This window comes from Leuresthes tenuis, unplaced genomic scaffold (assembly GCF_036924035.1).
Source record: "Leuresthes tenuis unplaced genomic scaffold, fLeuTen1.0.hap1 SCAF_8, whole genome shotgun sequence".
Taxonomy (NCBI): domain Eukaryota; kingdom Metazoa; phylum Chordata; class Actinopteri; order Atheriniformes; family Atherinopsidae; genus Leuresthes; species Leuresthes tenuis.
Window position 1 is genome coordinate 1,207,855 of NW_027325362.1, and position 18,982 is coordinate 1,226,836.

At 48.0% G+C, this 18,982-nt stretch overlaps 1 protein-coding gene across 1 annotated transcript in view; it reads left to right on the forward strand.

Moving 5' to 3' along the window:
- Positions 1 to 18,982, forward strand: part of bmpr1aa (bone morphogenetic protein receptor, type IAa) — a 64,467-nt gene that overhangs the window by 14,762 nt on the left and 30,723 nt on the right. Inside the window, exon 2 of the mRNA XM_072390430.1 lies at positions 6,934 to 7,031. The gene's annotated coding sequence lies outside the window, so the exon portion shown is untranslated. The remainder of the gene's footprint in view (positions 1 to 6,933; positions 7,032 to 18,982) is intronic.

Sequence of the window (18,982 nt, forward strand, 5' to 3'; positions counted from 1 at the left end):
TGTTTGCATTCGGACAGAAGTCTCAGCCATCAAATGTCTTTTTGGGGAGGCCTGTCTTTGCTTTTATTGCAACAAAGATTTGCTTTTTGAATATTTATCATGAAGGTGACATCATTTTCAGTGCTTTTACATACAGGAAATCCTGGGAAACAGAACTTTTGTTCGGTAAAATCATGGATTCGCAGTGTTTGTGGTATCTGCTCAGCCCAGTTTCTGGATGACATGTGCGGTGTGAAGCACTGAATCAGTTGGAGCATCAAAGTCTCAAAGAATCGGACCCTCTGTTCAACTTTTAACTCCCCCTGCAGCATCTCAGTATCGGGCAGCAGCAAACTGAAGCAGGAAGATCATCGTAAGAGTCAAAGTTGAGTCTTTATCCAATGTTGAGATCACATTTTGAAAATTGTTGATTGAATCCTGAGGGTTGTGTGGCAGAAATCAGACAGAGTACATTTATATGCGGTGACTGAGCTGTTAGGAGAGGAAAAGAACTGTAAAGACGAGCCGTTCAGAGAGGAAACGAACGGCAGAGACGAGCCGTTCAGAGAGGGAAAAGAACGGTAAAGACGAGCCGTTCGGAGAGGAAACGAACTGTAAAGACGAGCCGTTCGGAGAGGAAACGAACTGTAAAGACGAGCCGTTCGGAGAGGAAACGAACTGTAAAGACGAGCCGTTCGTAGAGGAAACGAACTGTAAAGACGAGCCGTTCGGAGAGGAAACGAACTGTAAAGACGAGCCGTTCGGAGAGGAAACGAACTGTAAAGACGAGCCGTTTGTAGAGGAAACGAACTGTAAAGACGAGCCGTTTGTAGAGGAAACGAACTGTAAAGACGAGCCGTTCGGAGAGGAAACTAACTGTAAAGACGAGCCGTTTGGAGAGGAAACGAACTGTAAAGTCGAGCCGTTTGTAGAGGAAACGAACTGTAAAGACGAGCCGTTCGGAGAGGAAACGAACTGTAAAGTCGAGCCGTTTGTAGAGGAAACGAACTGTAAAGACGAGCCGTTCGGAGAGGAAACGAACTGTAAAGTCGAGCCGTTTGAAGAGGAAACGAACTGTAAAGACGAGCCGTTCGGAGAGGAAACGAACTGTAAAGACGAGCCGTTCGGAGAGGAAACGAACTGTAAAGACGAGCCGTTCGGAGAGGAAACGAACTGTAAAGACGAGCCGTTCGGAGAGGAAACGAACTGTAAAGACGAGCCGTTCGGAGAGGAAACGAACTGTAAAGTCGAGCCGTTTGTAGAGGAAACGAACTGTAAAGACGAGCCGTTCGGAGAGGAAACGAACTGTAAAGACGAGCCGTTCGGAGAGGAAACGAACTGTAAAGTCGAGCCGTTCGGAGAGGAAACGAACTGTAAAGACGAGCCGTTCGGAGAGGAAACGAACTGTAAAGACGAGCCGTTCGGAGAGGAAACGAACTGTAAAGACGAGCCGTTCGGAGAGGAAACGAACTGTAAAGACGAGCCGTTTGTAGAGGAAACGAACTGTAAAGACGAGCCGTTTGTAGAGGAAACGAACTGTAAAGACGAGCCGTTCGGAGAGGAAACGAACTGTAAAGACGAGCCGTTTGGAGAGGAAACGAACGGCAAAGACGAGCCGTTTGTAGAGGAAACGAACTGTAAAGACGAGCCGTTCGGAGAGGAAACGAACTGTAAAGACGAGCCGTTTGGAGAGGAAACGAACTGTAAAGACGAGCCGTTTGTAGAGGAAACGAACTGTAAAGACGAGCCGTTTGTAGAGGAAACGAACTGTAAAGACGAGCCGTTTGTAGAGGAAACGAACTGTAAAGTCGAGCCGTTCGGAGAGGAAACGAACTGTAAAGACGAGCCGTTTGTAGAGGAAACGAACTGTAAAGACGAGCCGTTCGGAGAGGAAACGAACTGTAAAGACGAGCCGTTTGGAGAGGAAACGAACGGCAAAGACGAGCCGTTTGTAGAGGAAACGAACTGTAAAGACGAGCCGTTCGGAGAGGAAACGAACTGTAAAGACGAGCCGTTTGTAGAGGAAACGAACTGTAAAGACGAGCCGTTTGTAGAGGAAACGAACTGTAAAGACGAGCCGTTTGTAGAGGAAACGAACTGTAAAGACGAGCCGTTTGTAGAGGAAACGAACTGTAAAGACGAGCCGTTCGGAGAGGAAACGAACTGTAAAGACGAGCCGTTTGTAGAGGAAACGAACTGTAAAGACGAGCCGTTCGGAGAGGAAACGAACTGTAAAGACGAGCCGTTTGGAGAGGAAACGAACGGCAAAGACGAGCCGTTTGTAGAGGAAACGAACTGTAAAGACGAGCCGTTCGGAGAGGAAACGAACTGTAAAGACGAGCCGTTTGGAGAGGAAACGAACGGCAAAGACGAGCCGTTTGTAGAGGAAACGAACTGTAAAGTCGAGCCGTTTGTAGAGGAAACGAACTGTAAAGACGAGCCGTTTGTAGAGGAAACGAACTGTAAAGACGAGCCGTTCGGAGAGGAAACGAACTGTAAAGACGAGCCGTTCGGAGAGGAAACGAACTGTAAAGACGAGCCGTTCGGAGAGGAAACGAACTGTAAAGACGAGCCGTTTGTAGAGGAAACGAACTGTAAAGACGAGCCGTTCGGAGAGGAAACGAACTGTAAAGACGAGCCGTTTGGAGAGGAAACGAACGGCAAAGACGAGCCGTTTGTAGAGGAAACGAACTGTAAAGACGAGCCGTTCGGAGAGGAAACGAACTGTAAAGACGAGCCGTTTGTAGAGGAAACGAACTGTAAAGACGAGCCGTTTGTAGAGGAAACGAACTGTAAAGACGAGCCGTTTGTAGAGGAAACGAACTGTAAAGACGAGCCGTTCGGAGAGGAAACGAACTGTAAAGACGAGCCGTTCGGAGAGGAAACGAACTGTAAAGACGAGCCGTTTGTAGAGGAAACGAACTGTAAAGACGAGCCGTTCGGAGAGGAAACGAACTGTAAAGACGAGCCGTTCGGAGAGGAAACGAACGGCAAAGACGAGCCGTTTGTAGAGGAAACGAACTGTAAAGTCGAGCCGTTTGTAGAGGAAACGAACTGTAAAGACGAGCCGTTTGTAGAGGAAACGAACTGTAAAGACGAGCCGTTCGGAGAGGAAACGAACTGTAAAGACGAGCCGTTCGTAGAGGAAACGAACTGTAAAGACGAGCCGTTCGGAGAGGAAACGAACGGTAAAGACGAGCCGTTCAGAGAGGAAACGAACTGTAAAGACGAGCCGTTCGGAGAGGAAACGAACGGCAAAGACGAGCCGTTTGTAGAGGAAAAGAACTGTAAAGACGAGCCATTCGGAGAGGAAACGAACTGTAAAGACGAGCCGTTCGGAGAGGAAACGAACTGTAAAGACGAGCCGTTCGGAGAGGAAACGAACTGTAAAGTCGAGCCGTTCGGAGAGGAAACGAACTGTAAAGTCGAGCCGTTAGGAGAGGAAACGAACTGTAAAGTCGAGCCGTTAGGAGAGGAAACGAACTGTAAAGACGAGCCGTTCGGAGAGGAAACGAACTGTAAAGACGAGCCGTTCGGAGAGGAAACGAACTGTAAAGTCGAGCCGTTAGTAGAGGAAACGAACTGTAAAGTCGAGCCGTTTGTAGAGGAAACGAACTGTAAAGACGAGCCATTCGGAGAGGAAACGAACGGTAAAGACGAGCCGTTTGTAGAGGAAACGAACTGTAAAGTCGAGCCGTTAGGAGAGGAAACGAACTGTAAAGACGAGCCGTTTGTAGAGGAAACGAACTGTAAAGTCGAGCCGTTCGGAGAGGAAAAGAACTGTAAAGACGAGCCGTTCGGAGAGGAAACGAACTGTAAAGACGAGCCGTTCGGAGAGGAAACGAACTGTAAAGTCGAGCCGTTCGGAGAGGAAACGAACTGTAAAGTCGAGCCGTTTGTAGAGGAAACGAACTGTAAAGTCGAGCCGTTCGGAGAGGAAACGAACGGTGGGGATGGTAAACCGGAGCTGAGCTCATATGAAGCCATCACCTGCAAATATGACAGCAGAATGATCCGAACGCAGCGTACGGTACAGGTATATTTATGCAGTTACATACACCCAGATACTGTGGATCCAGATGGGTCGGCCCAGTAGTTTCCAGATCTGAGCTGCAGATGATAATTCATGCCTGCTCAGGCTCCTTATCTCTGAACTTTTACAGCCAATCCATGCCGGCAGGACTCTGGTGATCAGGGTCTGCAGGTTGGACCTCGCAGCAGAGTCACAACTAAAGAGGTTCTGGCTCCTAAACTGTGGCAGAAAGTACCTTCCATTGTTTAGAGTCATTCATATTTCATGGCCGGCCTTCCAGTTGGGGGTAAAATGTTGTTTTCCAGACTGCTGTTTATAGTCAGCTGTTAGCATTCATCATAGTTAACGTAAAAATAGTTGGAGGGAAAGCAGAGCTGTTTCACTCCGTCCTGGTGTGGGAGAGCAGGATCTGCTTTTCCCTCGGTCCGTCTCTTTTTCTTGGCACCGCCTCCATCTGTAAACGATGTGTGTTTGTTTGGGAGTGTGTGCAGCAGCTGTTTGTTGCCAACCTCGTGACCGCTCTCAGCCCCCGTCTCCGGACATCTATTTTCTCCTCGTCTGTTCTATAATAACTCGGCTGAATCTTTTCCTGCCCGGGGGGTGGAGCCGAGGCTGCCGGTCAGCGCTCCAGCTGAGTGTTACTTTTGGCTTCAGCGGGACGGTGTGGTGTGAATCCGGAGCTGCTCAGACTGACCTTGACCAAACATTTAACTCAGGCAGGTTGCCTTCAGACGCAGTCAAATGAATAAATGATATTTTGAGCAGCCGACTCCCAGCCCTCTCTTTATGAGATGTAATCTGTATTTCAGCAGGTGATTTAAACACGAAGGAGGAGGTAAATCTGGTCTCAGATTGTAAATGAGCTGCATACCTGCACTGTAAGCTGTGGGAACAGCTCAGTATCTCTGCTCAGACTCAATAACCCAGCAGCCGGAGTTGGACTCTTCTCCCCGGGTGTGAATATTAACTCACACTCCTGACGTCGGCCTCCTTGACCAAAGAAAGGCTCCTTTGACGAGGCCTGTGCCGGGAAATAAAGAGTCCTCTGTGTCGGAGGGGGCTCCTCCAGCTGTTGGCCACACTGCTCCACTTATCTCCTCAAGAAGCTGCAAACTCTGGCATCACTGAGCTAACGAGGAAGTGCTGGAAGAGTCGGTGTTACTGCAGGCAGACGGAGATGTTTGGTTTGAGTGGCTGCAGATTCTGGGACATTTTGATATCTTTGTTTTTATTTCTCTATGAGCCGTTCCGGATAATTTATCGGCCAAAGACAGGAGGGTGTTTCTGCTTTATTATTGTTTTTCAGCGTCTCCAAATGCTAAATTTAAAGCTAAAACTAGAGAAAATAATACTTTATTTCTCATTAATTAGTCATGAGTGACCCATCTGCCCTCGGTTAGTCCTGATCAGCCTCATTTATGTCTTTATTTCCATGGAAACAGCTGCAGAGATTCACTGAAACATGTTCAAACCTGAACATAAACCCAGAATCTGAGGCAGAAGCAGAGTTTTTTATCAGTTCTCAGCAGCTTTAAAGTGAATCTCTGGTCTGAGCTCCTTTATTCTCCAACTCAGCCTGAACCCTCTGAGACAAGCTTTCTGTCATTTCTTTAAGGAGTCTTCAGGAATAGTTCTCCAGGCTTCTTGAAGGACATCCCAAAGCTCTTCTTTGGATGTGGGCTGCCTTTTGTTCCGTTCTCTGTCAGATGATCCCACACTGCTTCAATAATGTTGAGGTCCGGGCTCTGGGGAGGATTCATCCCTCCATAAGACCTGTTGCCACTGATTTTCAGTCCACTTCTTGTGTCATTTGGCACAGCTCAGCCTTTTCTCCCTGTTCCCCTTCCTTAAGAACGGCTTCTTGACAGCCACCCTTCCATGGAGACCATTTCTGATGAGGCTTGGGCCAACAGTAGATGGATCAGCTGAAGGTCCAGATGCATCTCTCAGGTCCTGTCAGGTCACAGCTGGATTTTTTCCTCTTTCTTAAGGACATCACTTTCAGATCCTGTTCATCTGCTGGAGATAGTTTTTTAGGCCTGACACTTCTTCTTTTGTCCTCCACTTGTCCAGTTTCCTCAAATGTTTTAAGGACACACTGCACACCATGCTGAGATATGCCAAGTTTTCAGCTAATAGCTCTTTGGGAATCACCTTGTTGCTGCAGAAATCCTATTTTCTGTCTGTCAAACTGTGTTTTCTTTGCTGTTTTTCATAGATGCAGCTAAAGAAATGGGAACAAATGATGTGTCTTTGTGACAAAGTGCCTAAAGATCCAGTTTAAAATGGCTTCTTTGCTAAGTTGTCTGTTCTGTGTCGACACAACACTGGTTCATCCCTTGAGTTAGGAGCCTTTTTCCTGCCTGAATGGGTCAAAGGTCAGAGTTAAGTGGCTGAACAAAAAAAAAAACACTGAAAATGCTCAGGAACAAGGACTGAAAATGAGGGGAAAAAGCAGAAAATGTCCAAAGAAAAACTGAAAGAGCTTCAGAAAGCTGCAGAACTGTTGATCAGGACACTTTGAAGAATTGAGGACTGGATCAGGAGTTTTTCTGATATCCTGGTTAAATATTTCAGAAAATAAAACAAATCTTCTTCAAATGAAGCAACAGAAGCATCATGATTTGTGAAGCTAACATTTATTCTGTTAATCAAACATTAATAACTTGTTTAAGTTGGAACCTCCTGCCGTTGGAGGAGAAAATGCTTTAAAACTGCGATTTGAATCAGTCGGAAACACATTGAATACATTTGGATACGAACTGAAACTGAGCTCAGCTTAAAGTAAGCAGATGGCTTCTTTCCTGGGTGTGTTTTAGCTAACTCTAAGGGACGCTGAGGCTCCTCACAGCTGAACACGAAGCAGCACAGACCCTGTTTCTCTGCCCTGAGATTTAACCACACACCTGTTTGTCTCCCAGGCTGCCATGTTGGGCTGATCTCTGCTGCTTCCACACTACGTTTCCCATGGAGCCGTGCACAAACACGCCCACTGTTCTGCCATGGAGCCTCCAGTCAGGTATGACAACACATGCACACACACGTGCACACACACGTGCACACACACGTGCACACCCTCTGAGCTGTGCAGGATGCTGTCTGTGACCACAAGAAAAACACAAACACATGCTCTGTGATTTATTTTTTTGGATGGGCTCCAGTGATTACTCCTTGATTAGTCGGCCCCCCTTTCTGCTCTTTGAAGAGATTAACCTTTGACCCCGGGGCTTGAGGCAAAGCTGGCCAATCAGGAGGCCCCCTGGCTGTAATTGCAGACTCTGATTGGGTCATTGGAGCTGTCATCTGGTGTGATTAATCACTGCAGGAAGAGCGCTGATTACAGCGAGCCTGAAGGCTGCTTCTTGATCTGAGCGTGTGGTGCAGGTGAGGTAATGTTTGGAAAAAGGTCAGGAATGTGTGCAAAAGGTGAAATCCTGCCTCGATTTCAGGGCTGAGTCAATTTGTTCACTGAAAGCTGCTTTAAGTGGCGGGCTGAATGTTTCTGGTGGGATCTTCTCTCTGAGTCCATGCTGCAGAGGTTGTTAAAGCCAAGCTGTGAAACAGCAGTGATCACCGATGATTTCATTAAAGCCGACGTATTGTGTAAATATATAGCATATATCAGGGCGTCTGAAGTGTAAAACTCCTTCTTCCTGCTCCTGGGAGCATATATCAGGGCGTCTGAAGTGTAAAACTCCTTCTTCCTGCTCCTGGGAGCATATATCAGGGCGTCTGAAGTGTAAAACTCCTTCTTCCTGCTCCTGGGAGCATATATCAGGGCGTCTGAAGTGTAAAACTCCTTCTTCCTGTTCCTGGGAGCATATATCAGGGCGTCTGAAGTGTAAAACTCCTTCTTCCTGTTCCTGGGAGCATATATCAGGGCGTCTGAAGTGTAAAACTCCTTCTTCCTGTTCCTGGGAGCGTATATCAGGGCGTCTGAAGTGTAAAACTCCTTCTTCCTGCTCCTGGGAGCATATATCAGGGCGTCTGAAGTGTAAAACTCCTTCTTCCTGCTCCTGGGAGCATATATCAGGGCGTCTGAAGTGTAAAACTCCTTCTTCCTGTTCCTGGGAGCATATATCAGGGCGTCTGAAGTGTAAAACTCCTTCTTCCTGCTCCTGGGAGCAGATATCAGGGCGTCTGAAGTGTAAAACTCCTTCTTCCTGTTCCTGGGAGCATATATCAGGGCGTCTGAAGTGTAAAACTCCTTCTTCCTGCTCCTGGGAGCATATATCAGGGCGTCTGAGGTGTAAAACTCCTTCTTCCTGTTCCTGGGAGCATATATCAGGGCGTCTGAAGTGTAAAACTCCTTCTTCCTGCTCCTGGGAGCATATATCAGGGCGTCTGAAGTGTAAAACTCCTTCTTCCTGCTCCTGGGAGCATATATCAGGGCGTCTGAAGTGTAAAACTCCTTCTTCCTGCTCCTGGGAGCATATATCAGGGCGTCTGAAGTGTAAAACTCCTTCTTCCTGCTCCTGGGAGCATATATCAGGGCGTCTGAAGTGTAAAACTCCTTCTTCCTGTTCCTGGGAGCATATATCAGGGCGTCTGAAGTGTAAAACTCCTTCTTCCTGCTCCTGGGAGCATATATCAGGGCGTCTGAAGTGTAAAACTCCTTCTTCCTGCTCCTGGGAGCATATATCAGGGCGTCTGAGGTCCCCAGCAGGTGTAAAACTCCCCAAAAACACAACCCTGGTGTCTAACAAGCCGTTCTGATTTTAATTTCTAAAGTACGTCACTCCTTAAGTTGGCTCCGCCTCCTCTGCTAAGCCCCGCCCCTCACCTCCACCCTGCTGGACGGATGAAGCCAGCTTCTGGTGGAAATGTTCTGCTGTCAGCTGCACTGAGGAGCATGCATCTTCCATCCAGCAGCAGCCTCAGAGGATATAAGAGCCCAGTGGATAAACTATATCTGAGGCTAATGTTCCAGCAGAGTTAGCTAAAGACTGTGAATGTGCAGCAGACACTTTTCATCCCACTGTTTTAACAACTTGGTCCAGTTCAACGCTGGACTGAAGGAACTGAGCCACAAAGAGGATCAGTTCCAGCTCTCAGAGCCTGAACTTCAGAGCAGGGAAATGGAAGCATCTGAGAAATAACTCCTCATGGTTTATTTACTGATTTATTTCTTCCTTTAGCAGCGCTAACGCTAACAGCTTAGCTAATGAAATAACTCCTCATGGTTTATTTACTGATTTATTTCTTCCTTTAGCAGCAGCTAACGCTAACAGCTTAGCTAATGAAATAACTCCTCATGGTTTATTTACGGATTTATTTCTTCCTTTAGCAGCAGCTAACGCTAACAGCTAACGCTAACAGCTTAGTTAATGAAATAACTCCTCATGGTTTATTTACTGATTTATTTCTTCCTTTAGCAGCAGCTAACGCTAACAGCTTAGCTAATGAAATAACTCCTCATGGTTTATTTACTGATTTATTTCTTCCTTTAGCAGCAGCTAACGCTAACAGCTTAGCTAATGAAATAACTCCTCGTGGTTTATTTACTGATTTATTTCTTCCTTTAGCAGCAGCTAACGCTAACAGCTTAGCTAATGAAATAACTCCTCATGGTTTATTTACTGATTTATTTCTTCCTTTAGCAGCGCTAACGCTAACAGCTTAGCTAATGAAATAACTCCTCATGGTTTATTTACTGATTTATTTCTTCCTTTAGCAGCAGCTAACGCTAACAGCTTAGCTAATGAAATAACTCCTCATGGTTTATTTACTGATTTATTTCTTCCTTTAGCAGCAGCTAACGCTAACAGCTTAGCTAATGAAATAACTCCTCATGGTTTATTTACTGATTTATTTCTTCCTTTAGCAGCAGCTAACGCTAACAGCTTAGCTAATGAAATAACTCCTCATGGTTTATTTACTGATTTATTTCTTCCTTTAGCAGCGCTAACGCTAACAGCTTAGCTAATGAAATAACTCCTCATGGTTTATTTACTGATTTATTTCTTCCTTTAGCAGCAGCTAATGCTAACAGCTTAGCTAATGAAATAACTCCTCATGGTTTATTTACTGATTTATTTCTTCCTTTAGCAGCAGCTAACGCTAACAGCTTAGCTAATGAAATAACTCCTCATGGTTTATTTACTGATTTATTTCTTCCTTTAGCAGCAGCTAACGCTAACAGCTTAGCTAATGAAATAACTCCTCATGGTTTATTTACTGATTTATTTCTTCCTTTAGCAGCGCTAACGCTAACAGCTTAGCTAATGAAATAACTCCTCATGGTTTATTTACTGATTTATTTCTTCCTTTAGCAGCGCTAACGCTAACAGCTTAGCTAATGAAATAACTCCTCATGGTTTATTTACTGATTTATTTCTTCCTTTAGCAGCAGCTAACGCTAACAGCTTAGCTAATGAAATAACTCCTCATGGTTTATTTACTGATTTATTTCCTCCTTTAGCAGCAGCTAACGCTAACAGCTTAGCTAATGAAGAAATAACTCCTCATGGTTTATTTACTGATTTATTTCCTCCTTTAGCAGCGCTAACGCTAACAGCTTAGCTAATGAAAGTGAGAGAATCATGACTTCATGGAGAAAAATCTCCCATTATCGGCAGAGTCGTGTAAAGCTGTGCTTGTGAGTCACAAAGCAACACAACTACCTCACTGAAGCATCTGAAAACACCACAAACTGCAGCACGAAGGCCCAGAGAAGCAGTCCAACATCCACCAGCAGCACACGAGTTTTACTGAGGCAAACACAGTGTGGAACTATGTTTAGACCGGGGATCACGTGCTGCATGTTGATACTGTTCGAAAGAAGTGGAATTAAAGCTTTATTTTGATGTCGTGTCTCATGTGAAGACAGAATGATGTCAGAGTAGCGTCAGCAGAGTCCGTTTGTTGGGTCTCACGGGCTCAGGGAGTTATTTAAAGCGGCTGTTTCAAGCTTGGTGGGACTCCAGCGGCCCGCCCGCCAGCTCTGTTTTTCCAGAGCAGTTTTCCGTCTTTCTGGAGTTTTTCTGGAGTTCTTCTGGAAGAACGTGAGCGGGTGTTGAAAGGCAGATTGTTGCCTTTGTTTCAGCACCAGGCGACTCAAGTTGTCTGCTCCTGAGCTCGCTGACAGAGCTTCAAACAGAGCCGGCCAGTCTGCAGCTCCAAATCACTGCCATATGTCCCCGAACAGCCCAGCCGCCTCCCCCTCGGCCCGGCCCGGCCCGGCCCGGCCCGGCCCGGCCCGGCTTACAGCTGCACAGATCCTCTCTGAGGTTTACGGCCTGGAGGAGCCGAAGGGAAACGCTCACCTTAAAGCCTCCCTCCTGCCTGAACTCGTCCCTCCGTCTGTCGGTGGAAAGAAGCCTTTCAGTTCCTCTGTAACTGGATCTGTGGAGGCAGCCGCTGTGTGGGTCGTTTTCTGCTCGCAGGACCACCTATGATGTTGGGTCCGTGCACGGCCCTGTGGCCTGGCTGCAGCTTTCAGGGCGACACGGTGGAGGAAACCATCCGGCCGCTCCGCACCGAGTCCAGCTTCTGCCCAGACCACCCACCGCTCCACTCGTGTTTTACTTAGATGGCGTCCAGTTTCCATCCTACCGGGATGAGACGCTCTCAGAAACCAGGAGGAAGGTTTGACAGAATCAGAAGGGTTTTCATCTGCAAAAGCAGCTTTTTCTGCTTTGAATTTAGTCCAAAACATCTTCGGAGGGCAGAGCAGCTCCGACTCACTCAGCAGCTTCGGTCATCGTGGTTTTTTAAAAGGTACGGTGGCCCAGAGGGGACACAGTTCTGAGTCAGGATGAGGATATTTTAGTTCAAGGAGCTTTAAGGAATTTCTTTTCAGTTATTTCAAACGAATCATATCATTTATTTCAGTTTGACTTTTTCTACGAGTCGAGGTTTATGAAGTATGAGGAAATAGTTATTTTCACCTAATGATGCGCCTCTGAGCGACCAGGAGTTCCTGCTGCCTGCATGCAGCCGTCCTCTCTTATTCTTCAGGTGTCAGACAGAATCTCTTCCTTATCCCCCGTTTACTGGCCTGGCAGGTAGAGGTCAGGTAGAGGGCAGGTAGAGGTCAGGTAGAGGGCAGCTAAAAGGTCTTCATCACAGATTCGGATCAGAACATCCCAAAGAGGAGCTGTTTCATCCCGGAAAGAATCGTTCAAACCGGAGCGCCTGAGGCTGGTTTCACTCGGACACTTTGGTCGGTCTGTTGGTCTGAGCTGGTGGTAAAGCTTTGGTTGGTTCGGTTCTGGGCGCCATCGGGGTCTTTGTTCTTTGATGGGACCTCTGACCCCGGCCTCTAACTCACCTGGACAGGTGACCTGTGGCTCTGCGCCGGCTGGTTCTGCTCATGTGTGTGATTTCTGACTGTAATGGTGCTTTTATGGCCTGAGTGTGTTGGTTTAGTGACTCGGCTACAGGACAAAGGATGGATCCGTTTCCATGGTGATTAGACCGATTAAAACCTCCTCGAGGGCCTGAACCACTTTGGCCCGCTTTATGACTTTGGGAACGGGATCCGGTCCATCTTGGCCACAGCAAAGGAACCGGATCCAACCAGTTAAAGTTTGATCCAAACAACACGTTTCTGTTCAAATCTGCCCAACTTTTTACACTTTAAACGGACCAAAAACCCAGAGCTTCTGATCCAGAACCGACCGGTTAAAAACTGAGCCTCATGATCAATAAAGCTATTCCCAGCTGGTGTTTGTGAATGTCAGTCAGCTTCTATGAGCCTGTGTGACCGTTATAAACAGCTGGATGCAGACCTGAAGGTCAGGAAAGGGAAAAGCAGCTTTATTTTATAAAGAAATCCAAGTTATTCATGTTAGAAACGGGCTTTATGGAGTTTAATGCTAAAGTATAATAATTTAACTGCATTTATTAGCACTAAACGCGTCTTCTTCCTTTGTAATTAAATACAAACTATGATTTAAGACCCAAATCTCTCCATGAAATCACAAATAAAAGTCTGGGTCACCAAACTAAGATGAGAAACAGTCGGAACAAACCATAAATCACCCCCCCGGCATGAGCTGAAGTTCACAGGGAACCTGGGATGAAGGTTCCTGTGTCCACTGCAGAAACTAGAACCTGTTCACACCTCTGGAACAGATGTTTGCAGCCATAATGGTACAAAGAAAAGTGCCTTTAGGAGGTTTTAAAGTGGCGCCAGCGTCCAGTTTAAGTTGCTTTAAAGGGGTTTTATTGGCTGATGAGCAAACATCATTTCAGAACTGAGGAATATTGTCCTGATTATCAGCTGCAGTTTATTACTTGTTTGCATGTAATATGTCAGACAAAGAGAACAAATATGTATTTGAATAATGAAGCAGAACATCCAAATGGTGACAGAAAAGTCTTGTTTACAGATTTACCTTAAAAAAGGAGCATTTCAGAAATATTTTGGGACTAATTGAAAGACGAAGAGTAGGATTAGCAGCGAGGGACAGGGAGGAAGAGGCCCAATCACCGTGGCTCGGGGTATTCTGGGTATTCTTATGCTAATCCATCGCAGGGGAAGAGGCACCGAGCAGCCAAGCAAACAATGGCAGTGGAGCCAGAAAGTCTGGCGTGCCGTCTCCCAGGCCCCGAAAGGCATGTCGGGCAGGACACCGACACCAAGGGGAGGCTGCTGCAGGCACCCAGAGGCCTGCCTGCAAGGAGGGGCCCCTGGAGGGGACGGGGAACGGGGCCAAGATGGAGGGAGGGAAGGATGGGAGAGAGAAAGCAGGAGAAAAGAGAAGCATGACGGAGAACTGGAGGAAGAAGAAAGACTTAAAGGGGAACAAACGGGAAGGGAAAGGGCCAAAGAAGAGAAGAAGAAGGGAACGAGCCAAAGAAGAGAAGAAGAAGAAGAAGGGAACGGGCCAAAAGAAGAGAAGAAGAAGGGAACGAGCCAAAGAAGAGAAGAAGAAGAAGAAGGGAACGGGCCAAAAGAAAAGAAGAAGAAGAGAACAGGCCAAAGAAGAGAAGAAGAAGGGAACAGGCCAAAGAAGAGAAGAAGAAGAAGAAGGGAACGAGCCAAAGAAGAGAAGAAGAAGAAGGGAACGGGCCAAAGAAGAGAAGAAGAAGGGAACGGGCCAAAAGAAAAGAAGAAGAAGAGAACGGGCCAAAGAAGAGAAGAAGAAGGGAACGGGCCAAAGAAGAGAAGAAGAAGGGAACGGGCCAAAGAAGAGAAGAAGAAGGGAACGGGCCAAAGAAGAGAAGAAGAAGGGAACGGGCCAAAAGAAAAGAAGAAGAAGGGAACGAGCCAAAGAAGAGAAGAAGAAGAAGAAGGGAACGGGCCAAAAGAAAAGAAGAAGAAGAGAACAGGCCAAAGAAGAGAAGAAGAAGGGAACAGGCCAAAGAAGAGAAGAAGAAGAAGAAGAAGGGAACGGGCCAAAAGAAAAGAAGAAGAAGGGAACGGGCCAAAGAAGAGAAGAAGAAGGGAACGGGCCAAAGAAGAGAAGAAGAAGGGAACGGGCCAAAGAAGAGAAGAAGAAGGGAACGGGCCAAAGAAGAGAAGAAGAAGGGAACGGGCCAAAGAAGAGAAGAAGAAGGGAACGGGCCAAAGAAGAGAAGAAGAAGAAGGGAACGGGCCAAAGAAGAGAAGAAGAAGAAGGGAACGGGCCAAAGAAGAGAAGAAGAAGAAGGGAACGGGCCAAAGAAGAGAAGAAGAAGAAGGGAACGGGCCAAAGAAGAGAAGAAGAAGAAGGGAACGGGCCAAAGAAGAGAAGAAGAAGAAGGGAACGGGCCAAAGAAGAGAAGAAGAAGAAGGGAACGGGCCAAAGAAGAGAAGAAGAAGAAGGGAACGGGCCAAAGAAGAGAAGAAGAAGAAGGGAACGGGCCAAAAGAAGAGAAGAAGAAGAAGGGAACGGGCCGAAGAAGAAGAAGGGAACGGGTCAAAAGAAGCTGAAGGGGAGAAAAAAGGTCACTTTCCAGACTTTCATTTAAAGTCATACATTTCCGTTCCATCATGTAGGAATTACAAGGCTCCATAATGTTTGGGACAGGTGTGTTCCAGGTGTGTTCCAGGTGTGTTCCAGGTGTGGTTCTTCAGAGCTGAAACATGGCCGAGCCGGTCAGCTGGTTCAGATCCAGCTGGTTCAGATCCAGCTGAGCTTCTATCTGCTGAAGGAGAGACTTACAGGGAGGAACCGTTGGAACCAGCAGGAGCTGAAGGTGGCTGCAGTAAAGGCTCAGAAGGATCTGAAGGTGGCTGCAGTAAAGGCTCAGAAGGATCTGAAGGTGGCTGCAGTAAAGGCTCAGAAGGAGCTGAAGGTGGCTGCAGTAAAGGCTCAGAAGGAGCTGAAGGTGGCTGCAGTAAAGGCTCAGAAGGAGCTGAAGGAGGCTGCAGTAAAGGCTCAGAAGGAGCTGAAGGTGGCTGCAGTAAAGGCTCAGAAGGAGCTGAAGGTGGCTGCAGTAAAGGCTCAGAAGGAGCTGAAGGAGGCTGCAGTAAAGGCTCAGAAGGAGCTGAAGGAGGCTGCAGTAAAGACTCAGAAGGAGCTGAAGGTGGCTGCAGTAAAGGCTCAGAAGGAGCTGAAGGAGGCTGCAGTAAAGGCTCAGAAGGAGCTGAAGGAGGCTGCAGTAAAGACTCAGAAGGAGCTGAAGGAGGCTGCAGTAAAGACTCAGAAGGAGCTGAAGGTGGCTGCAGTAAAGGCTCAGAAGGAGCTGAAGGAGGCTGCAGTAAAGGCTCAGAAGGAGCTGAAGGAGGCTGCAGTAAAGACTCAGAAGGAGCTGAAGGAGGCTGCAGTAAAGGCTCAGAAGGAGCTGAAGGTGGCTGCAGTAAAGGCTCAGAAGGAGCTGAAGGAGGCTGCAGTAAAGACTCAGAAGGAGCTGAAGGTGGCTGCAGTAAAGGCTCAGAAGGAGCTGAAGGAGGCTGCAGTAAAGGCTCAGAAGGAGCTGAAGGAGGCTGCAGTAAAGGCTCAGAAGGAGCTGAAGGAGGCTGCAGTAAAGGCTCAGAAGGAGCTGAAGGAGGCTGCAGTAAAGACTCAGAAGGAGCTGAAGGTGGCTGCAGTAAAGGCTCAGAAGGAGCTGAAGGAGGCTGCAGTAAAGGCTCAGAAGGATCTGAAGGTGGCTGCAGTAAAGGCTCAGAAGGAGCTGAAGGAGGCTGCAGTAAAGGCTCAGAAGGAGCTGAAGGAGGCTGCAGTAAAGGCTCAGAAGGAGCTGAAGGTGGCTGCAGTAAAGGCTCAGAAGGAGCTGAAGGAGGCTGCAGTAAAGGCTCAGAAGGAGCTGAAGGAGGCTGCAGTAAAGGCTCAGAAGGAGCTGAAGGTGGCTGCAGTAAAGGCTCAGAAGGAGCTGAAGGTGGCTGCAGTAAAGGCTCAGAAGGAGCTGAAGGAGGCTGCAGTAAAGGCTCAGAAGGAGCTGAAGGAGGCTGCAGTAAAGGCTCAGAAGGAGCTGAAGGAGGCTGCAGTAAAGACTCAGCAGGAGCTGAAGGAGGCTGCAGTAAAGGCTCAGAAGGAGCTGAAGGTGGCTGCAGTAAAGGCTCAGAAGGAGCTGAAGGAGGCTGCAGTAAAGGCTCAGAAGGAGCTGAAGGAGGCTGCAGTAAAGGCTCAGAAGGAGCTGAAGGAGGCTGCAGTAAAGGCTCAGAAGGAGCTGAAGGAGGCTGCAGTAAAGGCTCAGAAGGAGCTGAAGGTGGCTGCAGTAAAGGCTCAGAAGGAGCTGAAGGAGGCTGCAGTAAAGGCTCAGAAGGAGCTGAAGGAGGCTGCAGTAAAGGCTCAGAAGGAGCTGAAGGAGGCTGCAGTAAAGGCTCAGAAGGAGCTGAAGGAGGCTGCAGTAAAGGCTCAGAAGGAGCTGAAGGAGGCTGCAGTAAAGGCTCAGAAGGAGCTGAAGGAGGCTGCAGTAAAGACTCAGAAGGAGCTGAAGGTGGCTGCAGTAAAGACTCAGAAGGAGCTGAAGGTGGCTGCAGTAAAGACTCAGAAGGAGCTGAAGGTGGCTGCAGTAAAGACTCAGAAGGAGCTGAAGGAGGCTGCAGTAAAGGCTCAGAAGGAGCTGAAGGAGGCTGCAGTAAAGGCTCAGCAGGAGCTGAAGGAGGCTGCAGTAAAGGCTCAGAAGGAGCTGAAGGAGGCTGCAGTAAAGGCTCAGCAGGAGCTGAAGGAGGCTGCAGTAAAGGCTCAGAAGGAGCTGAAGGAGGCTGCAGTAAAGGCTCAGAAGGAGCTGAAGGAGGCTGCAGTAAAGGCTCAGAAGGAGCTGAAGGAGGCTGCAGTAAAGGCTCAGAAGGAGCTGAAGGAGGCTGCAGTAAAGGCTCAGCAGGAGCTGAAGGAGGCTGCAGTAAAGGCTCAGAAGGAGCTGAAGGAGGCTGCAGTAAAGGCTCAGAAGGAGCTGAAGGAGGCTGCAGTAAAGGCTCAGAAGGAGCTGAAGGAGGCTGCAGTAAAGGCTCAGAAGGAGCTGAAGGTGGCTGCAGTAAAGGCTCAGAAGGAGCTGAAGGTGGCTGCACTAAAGGCTCAGAAGGAGCTGAAGGTGGCTGCACTAAAGGCTCAGAAGGAGCTGAAGGTGGCTGCACTAAAGGCTCAGAAGGAGCTGAAGGTGGCTGCACTAAAGGCTCAGAAGGAGCTGAAGGTGGCTGCACTAAAGGCTCAGAAGGAGCTGAAGGTGGCTGCAGTAAAGACTCAGCAGGAGCTGAAGGAGGCTGCAGTAAAGGCTCAGAAGGAGCTGAAGGAGGCTGCAGTAAAGGCTCAGAAGGAGCTGAAGGAGGCTGCAGTAAAGGCTCAGAAGGAGCTGAAGGTGGCTGCACTAAAGGCTCAGAAGGAGCTGAAGGAGGCTGCAGTAAAGACTCAGAAGGAGCTGAAGGAGGCTGCAGTAAAGGCTCAGAAGGAGCTGAAGGAGGCTGCAGTAAAGGCTCAGAAGGAGCTGAAGGAGGCTGCAGTAAAGGCTCAGAAGGAGCTGAAGGTGGCTGCACTAAAGGCTCAGAAGGAGCTGAAGGAGGCTGCAGTAAAGACTCAGCAGGAGCTGAAGGAGGCTGCAGTAAAGACTCAGCAGGAGCTGAAGGAGGCTGCAGTAAAGGCTCAGAAGGAGCTGAAGGAGGCTGCAGTAAAGGCTCAGAAGGAGCTGAAGGAGGCTGCAGTAAAGGCTCAGAAGGAGCTGAAGGTGGCTGCACTAAAGGCTCAGAAGGAGCTGAAGGAGGCTGCAGTAAAGACTCAGAAGGAGCTGAAGGAGGCTGCAGTAAAGGCTCAGAAGGAGCTGAAGGAGGCTGCAGTAAAGGCTCAGAAGGAGCTGAAGGAGGCTGCAGTAAAGGCTCAGAAGGAGCTGAAGGAGGCTGCGGTAAAGACTCAGAAGGAGCTGAAGGAGGCTGCAGTAAAGAGTCAGCTGTAGACTCGGCTTCATTCAACACCTCAACTTTAGACTCAAGCAGCAGAAAATCTCCATTTCTGCTGCGTCTCACATCCTCCTGCTGGCTGTGCAGCATCTCAAACATGGTGCTGAGCTCCGTGTTGTTTTCCACTGTGTGATGCAGGAAAGACTCTTTAGGAGCAGGTAAAAGCAGCCCCATCAGCTGATGGATGAGGCTGAGTAGAGATGGTTTCCTCTGACTCGTCTGACCCTCAGAAGGTGTTTGCACCCGCTTAGTTTCCTGTTCTGAAGCAGAAATGCGTTCAAACCAACAGCAACCAGTCGCTGTGCTCCATCTCTGTCGGTGTCCTCGTCCCCCAGCAGCTCTGATGCCAATCTCCCTCATTACTGCGTTTATTTGTGGAGCTCATGAGCTGTCGGTCTCCTCCTCGCCGTTTATTTAGTCTGCCGCCATTCTTCCAGAGCAGGAAGTGGAGACACATTAAGGCTCGATTATTGGTGTCTGGCCCTTCGGGGGGGGGGGGTATTAGGGATGGATTCTTAATGCCTGCGTCACTTTACAGCGTTTGAACTCAAAGTATTATCCATCGCTGAAGCTTTAGGAACCTCCTGTGGGTCTTAAAGGTGACATTTTATACCAAATCCAAGATATTAGGATCAGATTTAATGTAGTTTATTACTTTAAAGCCGGAACCAGCTGTTCCTCAGCACTAAGACGTGATCCTCAACCAGAAC